This window comes from Lepeophtheirus salmonis, chromosome 4, assembly GCF_016086655.4.
Source record: "Lepeophtheirus salmonis chromosome 4, UVic_Lsal_1.4, whole genome shotgun sequence".
Classification (NCBI taxonomy): domain Eukaryota; kingdom Metazoa; phylum Arthropoda; class Copepoda; order Siphonostomatoida; family Caligidae; genus Lepeophtheirus; species Lepeophtheirus salmonis.
In genome coordinates, this window is record NC_052134.2 from 27,543,385 (window position 1) to 27,552,263 (window position 8,879).

At 30.9% G+C, this 8,879-nt stretch overlaps 1 protein-coding gene across 3 annotated transcripts in view; it reads right to left on the reverse strand.

Moving 5' to 3' along the window:
• LOC121116731 (neurotrimin) overlaps positions 1-2,422 on the reverse strand; it is a 103,467-nt gene extending 101,045 nt beyond the window's left edge. For all 3 annotated transcript variants that reach the window (XM_040711026.2, XM_071887771.1, XM_071887773.1), the window contains exon 1: positions 2,257-2,422. The gene's annotated coding sequence lies outside the window, so the exon portion shown is untranslated. The remainder of the gene's footprint in view (positions 1-2,256) is intronic.
• Positions 2,423-8,879: the final 6,457 nt, after the last annotated feature.

An 8,879-nucleotide genomic window follows, 5' to 3' on the forward strand; every position in this document is an offset into this window, starting at 1 on the left:
AAGTCTGCACGAACAAAAAGTTGACCATTTTCCCATTTTTAAATCTGTCTTTAATGGCAACAATAAGATACTGGATAGTTATGTTCAGAGAGTGGCAGTACATAGGAAGGATTTTTCCTTTCGTTTTAAAGACTTCAGAAATCTCAGAAGTGAGATGATTGTCTTTTAATTCCCTTGTGTGAGATAAGCTCAGCAGCTGTATAGCTCCAGTTAGAATTGAACTCGCTGCAGGAGGATAACGTTCTCATACAAAATTTCAAAGAGATGAACCTAATTGACTTTAATTAGTTCCTACCAGCTGCAGATTACTTTAATTTAAAGGGTTTGCCAGAAGATTTGTATGCATGTTTGGAAGTACGTATACCTGTGAGCAACTGTTTTCCAAAGTGAAACACATGAAAAGCAAACTGAGAAGTAATCTAACTGACAGTCATCTGATCCATAGTTTGAATCTGTGCACATCAAGAATAGAACCAAACATTAACCAATTGCCTAAAAACATCCAACATCAAGCTTCCTACTAACTATGCATATTATAAAAATATGCATTTGGTATCTCCTGTCATTCATAAATAAAATACATGCACGTTTATTGTTTCATATCCAAGTTATATATGCTATTATTTCAAATTTCAGTAAAAGCAAAAAATACCAAATTAGTGTTTTTGTGGTGGGGCCCCCGACAATTGTTGCAATCTAAAAAATATTCCTGCTCCTGGAAAGGTTGCCCACCCTTGCTTTAAGCTCTTGTAAACATTTTTTTAAAAGAAACTCATAATAAAACAGAAACATAGTCAATTAAGAAATTATGGTGTCATAACCAAAAACATGCCATACAGAGCAACAATTCTAAAACTAAACCACGCGTGGCAAATCAACATCAGAGATATTTAAAGTATTGAGGCTGTAACCGTTCTACTGTGTACCGGATGACAACAAGAGGCACGCCAAAGTGTTCTACAAGGTCCAGATCAAGGCTTAATAGGCCAAAACAATTGGTTGAAGCAGTTAAATGAACATTTGAGGGTAGAAGAGACAAAGTGACTATCAATGGCTTTGCTCGTGAATTTGACAGCAGCATTATCACTATGCACCGTTTAGTGAAGCAAGGTTTAAACCTGAATGGCTATAAGAAAACTCATCCTCAGGCTCTGATGCCATTCAATTGAGTAAATCATATGACGGTGTGCAAAATTTTCCTCCAAAAGCTTAAAAAACAAGACACATGGACTCCCCCAGCCTCAACTATTCTTTTAGACATTATTATTTGGGAGACTTCAAGGGAATCTTTCGGGAAACATATATACAAAAAAGGAACAATTGAAGACCACTATCTAATTGAGCTAATCCAAAGCCAACCTTTGAAAGGAACAGTTGTGCGAAGATCTGCAATAGTCTAGAACTGATCACGAATGGAAAAGACGGCTATGTTATATAAAATCTAAATAAGGAATCCCCCTAATTGTATTTTTGAATTAAATTTTCCAAATTTGATGATTATTTTTTTTAATTTTCAAAAAGTGTTCCATTTTTTATGTAAAAGCCTGAATATATATTAATCACAGAAGTTCTCTTGCTTGTTACTTCTTGAAAAAGAATAACCAAAATGTATTAAATAAATAAATTACACTAACTTTAAGCTATAAAGTGCCAAAACTTAATATGACATTATAATTAGTAACGAAAAACTTTTTTTTTTTTGGTAAAAGTTAATTTGCAAAAATATGTGAAACTTTTTGACTTTTTCACAGTATTTTTTTTGTTTTCATATTGACTCAAAAACTTTTTAATTAAAAAGCGTTTGTGATAAAATTTAAATAACAAAAAATGATACAACTATTCGCTAAATGAGTTTTCTCATTATTTGTATCGGTACTCATAAATGTTTCTTGAAGCAAAATATTTTTCTACTTTGATTAATATTACTTTCGTTAGGGGTAATAAATTATTTTCTTAAGAAAGTACTTGTCAATATGACAAAAAAAAAAATGGGACTTAATAAAATTATTAATAATAGTTTACTTATGTTAATTTCATTTGCAAAGTTTTCTAAAACTTTATTCATTATGTTATAAATTAACATATCAATCAATTACAAAAATCACATATTAAATATTTTATTTTGGGAGAGTTACAGTCGTCACAGCATATTTGTAACGATTATTTCGTGGGAAAGTAATTAAATATAAATACAAAACTAACTTTTATACATATTCAATCTTATAATGTAAAAATATAGATCGAAATTTCTCTTACCAAAATTTAAGCTTCCATTTAAAGCAATTCTTCTTTTTCCTCTATCCTAGGATTAAAAAAGATTATTTTTCAGTAATTGTAGAACACTCACAGATTTTAAAAATTGTTTCTATTTTTATAAATATAAAAAAGTGTCTTCATCCCTTCATGGTAAAACATATACTATGCGTAGGAAGGCGCTTCTATACCATTTTTACAAGGAGAGAGAGGGAAAGGGAAAAATATCCCCCTCCCTCCTTTTTAACCATAGTTTATATTAACCAAATATGGTAGGCGGACCGATATTCCTTACAAAAATAGAAGGAAACTTAAAATAGAAATTATAGTTCAAAGGGGTTTTGTTTTTGTTCCCGTTGGAATGAGTTTTGTATGTAAGAAAATAAAAGCTGATGGATAGAAAGTGGTCTGAAATCTACTACTGCAATTTATCTCCTGCTGCATGTTGTATCTTTTAATCCAATTGTACAATTTAAAAGGAGGAGTAAATTTGTACCCACAAAATGCCTTTATTTTTTTTAAAGCTATAACCCAGTAGTGTTGTGATATTCCTAATTTATTCAACCCAGTCCAGCCATAGGACAGGTACTTCAGACCGTTGGTCCTTCGATCTGTCAGTACTAGAACTGATTAAAAAAACAAGAAATAAAATAGACTGACGTCTTAAATGACCCAACTTTATAAGTTTTAGTACTGATATAAAGGCTGAACTTGACTGAAGCAAGACTGACGTCTTAAATGACCCAACTTTATAAGTTTTAGTAGTAATATAAAGGCTGAACTTGACTGAAGCAAGACTGATTTGGATGGGACTGAAGTCTTCAGTCCAAAATAAGCACCATACAACACTATATGCCAATTGATGAAACGAAATCCACAAGATCAATAGTCGTAAATGTAATGGTGTGAGCGACACTTTTTTAATTTTTGTCGACAAGAAGTGATGAAAATTATTCAATTGACTATAACTACACAGTCTTCATAAATTTACCTTTTTAACAGAATGAAAAAGGTAAACTTTGCAAAACGAAGAAAAGTTGCGTGCGTCAAAAGGGGAAATGCCACTAAATGTGGCTTCAAAGAAATCGAAATCTTGGGTAAGTGACGCATATAGTAGTAGGAGCATAAAAACTTAAGCTAACATGTGCATTTCCCTATTTAGTTTTATAGCATTAATTTATCTATTTTATTTTTTTGTAAGAATCCTTGAAATAATCGATTTGTATCAAAATTTGCTAAAGTAGTATGCAATATTTTATTACATCCATATTTTTTTGATAGATCTGAGTAAAAGTGATTTAATATTTACTATTTGAGATAATTTTGAGTTGCAATACTTTTAAAAGAAAAAAATCATTTTATGAATAGTTTTTGAAGATCCAATCTATTGTTATTATCATAATTCAATTGCAATGTAAAGAGAAATTTGATGCATCTAATTAGTTGGGTAAAAATTTAATTACCTTTATCTATCAGAAAATATCAAACCTAATACTGTTTACTTAAAATAAAGTGTTTCTATAATATTTATAGATTTATTACTAACAAATATATAATCCTTATAGGAATTGCTGATCCTTTCCAAAATGTAAAGGAAATTTCAATTCCACATTAGTTTCCTTTATCACTAACTATTATTAATTGATTTTTAATTAACGGCCTTACCTATAATAGTTTATTCATATGCAACAGTATTTGATTATTAACACTTGTGTTTTTTTTCAGTTTTGATGTAAAGGGACTTTTCTGGGCCGATCTAAATATGGAATTGTATTTCTATTAAGCTCAAATATAACAAATTATTTATGTTTCTCAAGGAAAGATTTTTTTAACATTAACTACCACCAACTTTTTATGTGTAGTCTGAGTTTTACTACACCACTAGTGTAAGCTTTTCAGACCTAAGCTCAACACTACTCATTAGAACCGGGTTTTTTGTTCCACTACATATATAACTCATCATATGTTACAATTATTTCCAAGAGAGAGAGTAACGTTTTTAGTTCATAATATGTATTAGTATATATCCTTTTTTAACATAGTTAGTAGTGAACTTGATTAAAAGTTACTTCAAAAATTTAACAATTTTTTGCAAATGATACACACTCAATATAAACTTCCAATAATATTCTTTAAATTTGTAATATTTTCAGCTTTTTCATTCATTTTGCACTCATAAATGTAAATTAAAATGCTGAAAATACTGGTATAAATTCAAAACATGTAGCAAGGTACTTTCATTTTTTAATTAAGCAGCAAATATAATTTGTGATAAAATTTAGGATAATGAAAATCACAGTTCACTAACAAAGGTTTAAAAAATTGACTTTGTTCTATAATGACTTTCTTTTGGACATGAAAGGGGCGGGGGGAGGGTTGAACTACTATAAATATGTATTATTTACTTTGCTTCTATTATCGATTTTAGTTTGTTAAGCCCTATTGCTATGTACCTAATGATTTAGTTGACGTTAATGACGTGCCTACTCACTCATTTATTTATATAAATTATTGGTCTTAAAGTAGGAAAGTATATGAATTAATTTATGGTCTCCAATTACTAGGAAAAATTTGTCATACTTTGTGAATTAATGTAAAATTTTTTAACTTACAGCATTTTCTAGTCCTTATAAATACACCATTGCTTAGTTACAAATGACAACAGTTAGTTTTTGAATCTATTTGAATAGGTGAGTGTCCAGTAATAAAACTGCATTTGGTATTTGATAATTTTGATAAATTTTTCGACTAAAATCCACAAGACTCTTTGTTGGAGTATCAAGAAGAGAAAATTGAGGACTTCTATATAATTTTATGTAGAAAAAAATATATATTATTTTCAAAATATTTTTATTCTTTTTTGTTCAATAATACATATCTACTTGGTAATCAAAACATTTCTACGATAGCAGTAATTTAAGACAATTTCAATTATTTTATCAACATTTTCGACAATGGTCATCAAATATTGACATTAAAATAATAAGAACGGAACCAAATTAAGTGTAATTGGCTGTTACAGTATCAGGATCATAAACTCTATCCAACATTTGTTTTCGTCATTATCGCAGAAAAACTGTATATATTGTGTATTTTTTCTTTATAATCGTCCATTTTTGACTTGCACTCACGTAATACTGAATAAAAGAATCAGAAAACTGTTTAAAATGTACAAGTACGAAATCTAAAATGTATAACGCCATATAAGGTACACCAATTTCACTTATATAACGCGACAAACGTATTAGTAATGTCATTTTTGGGGGAAATAATTGATTTTTGTTTTCTAAATTAATTTTCATTTTAATTTTTTGCTCTTGTTTGTAAAAGAGAATTTCCTTTTAGGGGATACTACAAGCCCAGAAATTTGAAATTTGTGTCATCGGCAGGCAAAACTATCTGTATATCCCTAAATTGTTGACCCCCAACGTTAAAATATCGAGCAAAGAAATAGTAAATAAAGTAACACTAATCATCAGCACACTGTCATTTACACGTCCCACATTTTATATCAAACGACCATTGCTTTGGTTTGCTTAAGCCTGGACAAGTTTCGGGTCAACGGTATTACACAATAGGAGAATAAATATTACTACGTCTGCCTGTAACAGGACGATATTATAGCTTCTCGAGTGGTAATCGGATAATTCTAAGTAGTAGTCTTATAAGTAGTTGGTCGCTTTCCTTGATTTTGTGCAATTGACCAAGCTTACAACATCAGCATTATTACTGGAAATGATAGACTTTCTGGATAGACACGAATTTGTTTTTTTAGCAAGAGGCTTCTAGTTATATTTACCGTCTATAAGGATCACAATCTTTGACGTATCATTAAGCTAAAGTATCAAATCCGTGGTCTGTACGTTACCAACAACTTTATCTTTATCAGAATACACGTTTGATATTCAACACATATTTAGAAAAAAATATTACCTTTGCAGACCCATTATCAAGGATTAATATGAGCACATTAACTTTGACTTTCAGTCTTTGAATCTTCTGTGGTGACCTGTGGTTGCGGGCTATTGTGATTTGTTTGATGTTTAGGTGAGAGGAAATAGAGCGGCAATTTGCAGTTAAAAAAAAGAAGTTGACTAGTAAGGACATATAATCATTTATATACTAATTAACACGACATTTCCATAATGCTAAGTCCAATTTGAAATGTCCTCCTACTGCACAACTAAATCCAAACATAAATTATATAATGTAGATTTCGGTTCTTCAGACAAACAAATTGTGGTTCTAACTATATTTTTGGCCCCATTCCGTGCCTGGTTGTTCCTAAGTCATTGAAACGGCCATTATTTGATATTATTAACTCGTAATCACATCTATCAGCTCGTTCTTCCTCATAATTTTAATAAATAACTGTGTTTGGTATGGTACAATAAATAAATTAAACTTTTCACTCGTCTATGAATTAAATGTCAAATGTTGACCAACATACAAGATCAACACAAATCCAAATTTCCATTCCTATTTCTAAATTCTTTTATATCCATGTCGATTTAGTAGATCAACTTCCCTCCTCTCAGGATTCACCAATGTTGTACAATAATGTATCGTTTTTCTCGTTAGCCATAAGTTTCGATCTCCGACGCAACTCGTCCAAAAATTAGCCACATTGGATATCTGGATTTGGCGTTCGAGTAGTAATAATCTCCAACAGAGGTACTCAGTTCACTGTTCACTTCTAGCAACAAGCATATCTCTTTTGCGTATAAAATAACCATTACCACATCGTATAATCTAACGGTTAAGTCGAGCGGTTTCATCGACAACTCAAATCTTCCATTAAGGTAGGCCTTACTTCATCACAATGTGTAGACCAACTTCTCTGGACACTTCTAGGTATCTTCACAACCCCTAAATAGGGTCTTTCTTCTTTGTCAGCAGAAATGGATTAAGTTAAACTCCTCTCCATTCCTGGTCCAATGATACATCCTTTATTGTCTTCTCTAGAACAAACACAAGTGTACCTACATAGAAATCTATCAATGCTACTTCCTCACCAAACTATCCATAACTCATCACATGAATCGATAACTTATAATCACATCAAACCCCTCAATTCGTTTTTGTTCGCCCTGGGACTGCTGTCAAAGTTTCACTGTCTCCTTATGAAGGCCCTTTTAAAGTTATACCAATGTCAGACAGATATTTCACCACTCAACGGGGTTCCAGAGTAGAACGGATATCCATCAACAAGTTAAAGCTCGGAATAATTTCACATGACACAATCTTTTATCCATAGTCTTTACCACGAAATTTCCTCGATAAATAATTTTACCAGAGCTTTCAAAGAATAAATGTTAGTTTCACTATTACAAAACAAGACTTACGTTAACACTGTGCGTTTGTGAATAATAGTTATCAATTGTTATGTGCTACATATAAGGAGCAACACCAACCTTTTGAGTTTATGTTTATGTTAACATTTGGGAGTACCTTAAATTATACCATGATCTATTTGAAAAATAAATGAGTATTTTTTTTTTTTGATATTTATTAATTTTTTTATTCGTATCCAAGATTCTTTTGGTGTTAACTCACCACATTTATGAAATTTTTATCCCTATGTTAGGAAAAACTACATACCCGTAAATTAAGATTTTTTTTGTAATTATAAAATCAAGCCTGTAACTTGCGTAAAATTGAAAATTTACGCATTACAAGTTGCGTAAGCACTCATTACGAAATATTTAAAAGTATTGTATTTATACTTTTATAGTTCTTAACATGTCAAATTGTATCCTAATACAATGGTGATCTTCTTTTTTTTTTTTAATTTATTTAAAACATTTTTTATTATTATGAATTATCAGAGAGCAGAAAAAAAACCCAAAAAGAATCTGAGACCCCTTCACTCGGGAAGGGTTACCAAGTTATTACCAAGACTCTATATGTCCTTTTAATGACTCTTTATAATGTAAATAAGGCCATCAACAATTTTGGCTACCGTCTCAGTCGAGTTGGAGTTGGTGGGCAAAATAGAAAGAGGGATGCTGACTTTAGGGGTAGTTTGCAGACTAAGATATTCTTACCCAACCATCTCATTATATTATCTATCTCAATAAATGAAGACCTTTAGGGAACATTTCGGGAGACTGTGAATAAGGAGATTGACGCAAAATGCTTTTTGTAGTCCCTTTACAGCATAAAACGGCATTAGTGGTGAAAGAAAAAATGAAATATACTGAAAGTCTTGACATTAACATTTTTTGCCTCTCTATCCCTCGTATCTCTATGTGTATGTTTTCCCATTGCCAAGTGTTTTAAAGAGGTACACCAATCCTATTCTTTTCCTAAATTTGCACTATTTAAAAAAAAAAAATCCCTTGTCTTTAGGACAAGGTTCCTGAGGGAAGTATGGACAGGTCCTTTGATAGTGCCCGCGTTTGTATACAGGTAACAGTTATCACTGTTAGAAAAGGTCTTATAAAATAAAAAAGTTGTAAAATTTATATTACTTTGTCCTATTGTGAATACATTTCTTAAATTTATGAAGTAAAAACTTTCACAAGGTTCATTTATATGGATACATATAGGATGTATATATGTTACATATTGTATAAACCTAATGACTCGGAATAAACCATTAAATCGATGACCCATGCCCTAAA